Consider the following 6129-nt stretch of genomic DNA (forward strand, 5'->3'; position numbering starts at 1 on the left):
TCAGCGCGGGGTTTTCGATTGCTTGAAATTGCGCGCGCTAGCTGTACTTTACACACTCTTCCTCATGTAGCTAGCTCGATCATATTACTTTTTAAAAAACTAGCATTTTTATTGCTTCCAGTCAGAATATTTTAATTTTTTGAAGTGTGAAATATTTTTATTTGGATAATTATAATATCTACATAATAATAAAATCAATTTGAATCCACTGGTTACTTTATTTCTATTTCACTTTATGTTCCCCATTGCTGGAGAAAAGAGGTCAGTGATAGGTAAGTAAACAAATCACACGTGTTTGTCGCGGTGTTATAGCGGAGAGCCTTCACACTGAGTAAACACCGCGACAGCAGCGGGACTGTCCCGCTGCTGTAGCTAGGCGAACCTAGCGATAGTTTGTCACGGCGTTATCGCGAGGCGGTGTTATCCCGCGATAGTTTATAACGGGTCCGAGCCTTCACACTGAAGACAACACCGCGACAGCAGCGGGACAGTCCCGCTGCTGTCGCGGTGTTTGAGGCCACTGTGAATGGGGTATAAGTGGCCCAAACAGTGTGGAGCGGTGTGTATCCGAAATGAAAAGCCGCTATATAAAATATTTTTTGGATTGGATTGGATAAGAATCCATGTTCTCTGTACACCTATGTGCATTACCGTACCTCACTGTGTAGCTTTTGTGTATTGTTTGCTTTAACGAACTTGAATGCTTAGACTCAGATCAAGCACAATGCAGCTTCTTCTTCCAGGACTATTCATCATTCTGTGCTGCTATGCCAGTGCTATTGACTCCATTGAGTGACCTTTGTCCATCCTTTGGGTTGTAAACCTTTCAACAGGAAACATTTCCTTAAAAGAAGGACCGCATACAGTGTTAACAGCAATGCCTCCTTCTAGCTAGAACTACTTCATGCCGGTGATGTCCACAATCAGTCCCAATTTTAAACAAACCAATGTGTTCAGTAACTTGAGTACAACATGATTTCATTTTAACAAGGAAATGTGCTTGGTCCCGAGCACCTCGTTATAATGGCAGTGGACTGTAACAAACAAAAAGAATAAAAGGAAATGTGTCAAATAAAATACATGTACTTTATTTTCGAGAGGTAAACACAATGACATGAGTTTAGTATAGTATGTGTGTTCATATAAGCAAATAAATAACAGAACTAAACTGATATTTACAATCTTTGGTTAAGTACTGTAGTGTACATGTAATAGTAATAGAGTTGTTCATGGTTTGCTATGATTATACTCTAAAAATATTTAAAAAAAACAAGACAAATGCGACTGCGTCTCCTATATGCCTCCGCCTAAAAAAAATATCATCCACCTAGAATGTAGCTTTCTATTTTTTTTCAAATAAAGTATTCAGGTGAGTTTCAGGACTATTACTGAGCCGATGCGGATATGCCAGGCGGTCACAAGCTCTCTCCCTCACTAGTAACCAAATAAGCAGTATTCTGGACATGAGAGTGTTGTTTTCTGTCTCTTTTATTACAATTTAATTACAAAGTGCTCTTAATAATGTAATAACATTTTCAAACATCAAGAAAATCATGACAAATAATATTTTTTCTCGTTATTTACAAAGATAACAAAATAAAATAAATCATAAAACGGATTTTTCAACAATGCACGCATGCTTTATAGTACAGTTGACATGTTACATAATTTTCTCAATCTCAATGGAACTGTCTTAATACAATCATCATAATCTAGAAACACTTACTACAAAATCAATGACATGTCATGTCATTGAGATATACCGTGTGAGTCAAAAAAAAGTTTACACCTAGAAGATTGCTAATTTTTTTTAAAATCATCTATGAACAGTAAATTATTATACATCTTATGAAAGAGTGTTTTATCCCAAATCATTTGGTACCATTTTTGTGTGGTATGTGTTCACGCTTAGATGAACAGGTGGCATTGTTTGCGAGAGTGCAAAAATCGACTTGCGCCAAAGTGATGCCTTCAGTATGTATTATGTTGGGATTAGCGGAGTGAGAGAATGGATTGAATGTATCAAATGAAATGCATTGCATGTTTTTTGCAAAGGGCAAAGTCACAGACACCCACAACCACGCGCACAAATGTTCGTTGATATTTGATATTCGATATTTGATATGTGTGGCATGATTAATTTTGTTAACGGTGTTATTTGGATCTGCAAAGACCGAATTAATACCCAAATCCCAATTGTTTTATTCAAACATCACATAGGCAACTTTTGCGCCATTCAATTTTTGCACTATCGCAAACAATGTCTCCTATTCATCCATGCGTGAACACATACCACACAAAAATTGAACCAAATGATTTGGGATAAAACACTCTTTCATAAGACATATAACAGTTTAATGTTCATTGATGATTTTTTTTTAATAATTAGCAATTTTATAGGTGTAAACTTTTTTTTGACTCACACTGTATATATAAACAAGAAAATGCAGACTTACATGCTACTATTTTCAAATAGTTTTACAAAGTATACCATCATTACCATGTATCACAAGTAATGGTCTTATGGTCCTTTATCTTCACAATATGCAGGCACTCATTGGCCCGAATTCACAAAGGAGGTTTGTTGATAAACCAAGGTTTGTCGACAAACCTCCTTTTGTTTCGCCAAACCTCCTTTTGTTCTTTACAAACCAGGTTTGTAAAAAACGCGTAAAAACGCGTCATATGACGTACGAAAACCAAGGTTTGACGACAAACCTCCTTTGTGAATTTGGGCCCTTGTGTACACATACATGTTGTACTTGCCTATGAATCTCAATGATTAGACATAAGAATTACATAATAAAATGGAAACAAATACTAATGTAAAGGATACAGATGTTGGTCATGCTGTTCACAGGCATCTAATCAAATGGTGGTTGTACGTTACATTGTAGCTTGATTAGTTTCAATGGATCTGTAAAGATATAAATGAAATGTGAGTTAGGGGTTAGAATAATCATGCATTGGTACATTTATAAACATGCAATTAATACTTAGTACAAGTATTTATGTATTTCATAATGAAAAATTCAAAGGCACAGAACATGTGTGTACAAAAGTATGATGGCAAAAAAGATGCCAGGCTGACGACGAACGGATGGTGAAACGACAGAGTCATCAAAGAGCTGTCAAGGTGCATGAAATGTAAACCACTCAGGTAGGCAATTAATTAGAGTTATTTTATTCTTAGATATATTGGGTGTACATACATAAAATAAAACATAAAAACACAGAAAAGAAAATAGTAAAGGAACAATTTTTTGAAGAAAAAAATAAAAAGGAAAGAGAAAAATAATGTAGATCTAGGTAGAACTTGTGCCACCTGCAAATTATTGTTCTAGCATAATGATGAGGTAAACTACTCTAATATTTTGATGTCAGATCTTTACTAACAAACATGAAATAAATATACCAAAAAAAATTATCAACAATAGATTTAGATTTCTACTTAGTAAGGACATACCTCGCAGACACATTCTCGGACTTGGAAGACTTGCTCTTCTTCTTGCGTGTTGCTTCAGCAGGTTGTGTTTTCTGATTCCTAGAAAAATAATTTGAGATACAATTTAGCCTAAAACCACATCAAAACATTATATCATGCAAGGCAATATAATTGACAGACGTAAGGTTAAAAAATCTGAAATTTCTACGTGGATTTATTGTAATCACGTTTGTTTACATTCACTCATTCACTAACGTACAGACACTAGCCTACACTGCACTTGGGGATTCACTACACCTCACTCAGAAGTTGTGTAGTCGCTACAACCTCAACACTACATGGGAATATTGATACGTAAAATAACATTCTATACTATGAAGTAGCATTATATTCAACAACAGACATCATAATATAATTAAGTTTTAGAAATAAACGTACCTTTTCAGCTGTTTTCTGGGGCCAGTTCCGCTCGTCGATGGTCCGTTATTCGACAACAAACTCGTATCTCTACGAGTGGGACTAATTAATATTTTGAAAATTTGTCGGGCTCATTTTCTTGGGAAGAATCACTAAAATGGGATAAGGAGGCATCGGAGTATGAGGAGTCACTATCTATTGATGAAATTTCATCGCTAGAATAATTGCTGGAAGACATTTTGGTGTGATTTGGAGACGTTTGATGAACGAAAATCAACAAAAGTCGATGCGCACAGCAGTGGGGAAAAAAATAACGGGTCTTTTTCAAATTACGTAGGGGTACAAAGAGATTCGATCATACACAGTATGTCCTCCGTAGAAACTTTATACACACATAGAACGGGAATACTCGATCGAATGCTTTTTTTTCCTATTAATAAAGGGGGGGGGGGGAGAATGGAATTTCTATGTGTACATTTTCTTTTTACACATGGTTTATGTATGGTTATCTTTGAGTGCACTAGTCAGTACTATAGTTTGTAAATAAAATCAAAAATACTAATAAAGGAACAAAATTGAAATTTCGTACATTTTCTTTTTACACATAGTTTATTTATGGTTATCTTTGAGCTCACTATTCAATATGTGACCCCACAACTAAAAAACACCAATAAGTCGCAAAATGAACAACAGAGATAATCGCAGGAGAAGCGGACTTTTGTAATAGGATGCCAGTCATAAACAATGAAAATATGCAAGTTTAGAAAATAGACAAAAAATAGTTTAAAAATTTGTATCATGAAATAAAAAATTAAAGTGCAAAAAATAGGAAGAAAATAGTACTCGCAAATAGGTAAAAAGAAGTCTGAAAAAGATAAAGGTGAACAAATAGTGAAAAAATAGTCTGAAAAAGATTAATGTGAAAAAATAGGAAAAAATAGTCTGAAAAAAATTAAGATGAAAAAATTGGGAAAAAATAGTTTTAAAGTTGAAAAGAGAAGAAAAAAAAATCCTATTTGTTTCATATTTTTTTTGAGAAAATAGGGAAAAAATAGTATGAAAAAGATAAAGGTGAAAAAATAGGGAAAAAATAGTTTGGTACTCGAAAATGGGAAAAAATAGAACTATTTTTTCCTATTTTCTTATACAAAAATAGGAAAAAAATAGTCCACAAAAGTTGAAGGTGAAAAAAAATAAGAAAAAAATAGTTTGTGCTTGAAAATAGAAAAAAAATAGCCCTATTTTCCTATCTTCTTGAAGGAAATAGGAACAAAATAGTCTGCATTTCCAGAAAATAGGGAAAAAATAGGAAAAAAATAGGGAAAAAATATATTTTCGCAACACACAAAACTACTAGCCTAAGGGTACTCAGGATCAAGTGTGATATTCTGATGGCAATGGACAAACAGAAAATCACTCTCCTGCTGCTTTTTGACTTGAGTAGTGGCTTTAACACTACTGAGCACTCCAGCTAGACTACTAGAAACTTTGAAGATATGTTTCGGTATCGACATCAAAAAGTTAAAGTTGATGGTATTGTCTCCGAATCTTTCCAGGTGCCCTTTGGTGTGCCACAGGGCTCTCAGCTCGGCCCTTTGCTGTTTACGTTGTACACATACGAGTAATCTAATTAAGAGCACTACAAAAATCCTCTGGACTGCCATGCATTATGGCTCAAGGCATGGGCACAAAGGGGATTTTTTATGTTGGGAACCGGGGTAAAATGCAATACAATTTATTGCATTTTCTTTGTTTTTTTTTATTTATGGAAAGTGCCCCCTACCCTAGCCCCCGCTGCGTACAGTCATGGTTCAGTGACAAAGCAATGGCCTCGTTACTGTGAGGCCCCAGGATCAAAACCGTGTCGATGTGCTATATTAGTGCCCTTTTGTGGGGCATCAATCCTCATTACTATTCGTTATACTGCAAAGGGGGCAGATCGACGGTTTAGCCCTTCCCTTTATCATTTTCATGATGGGTAACATAATGGCCTTCGCGTGTAACGCCTCTGGAAGACAGAGTATATGCAACACACGACTTTGTTTCCCTTTTTAGGAATCGAGCATCTTTTTAAAGGAGCAAATATATATATATATATATATATATATATACAATATATAACTATATATATATATATAAGTGGAAAGGTTTTCACCTTAGGAAGTCTGAAACAAATATTTCAGATATGTTGTATACTTCATTTCGTAGTAAAAATAGGCGATTGTAGCATGTCCATGAAACTCATTTAATTGTAAATGTCTGCTTGT

General features: G+C 34.9%; 1 long non-coding RNA gene across 1 annotated transcript; it reads right to left on the bottom strand.

Moving 5' to 3' along the window:
- Positions 1–3427: 3427 nt before the first annotated feature.
- LOC115921478 lies at positions 3428–4132 on the bottom strand. The gene is made up of 2 exons (XR_004062891.1): positions 3884–4132; positions 3428–3544 (listed from the first exon to the last, which is right to left on the bottom strand). It is a non-coding gene; the product is annotated as an uncharacterized LOC115921478 (long non-coding RNA).
- Positions 4133–6129: the final 1997 nt, after the last annotated feature.

This window comes from Strongylocentrotus purpuratus, unplaced genomic scaffold (genome assembly GCF_000002235.5).
Source record: "Strongylocentrotus purpuratus isolate Spur 01 unplaced genomic scaffold, Spur_5.0 spur5_scaffold_1, whole genome shotgun sequence".
NCBI lineage: Eukaryota > Metazoa > Echinodermata > Echinoidea > Camarodonta > Strongylocentrotidae > Strongylocentrotus > Strongylocentrotus purpuratus.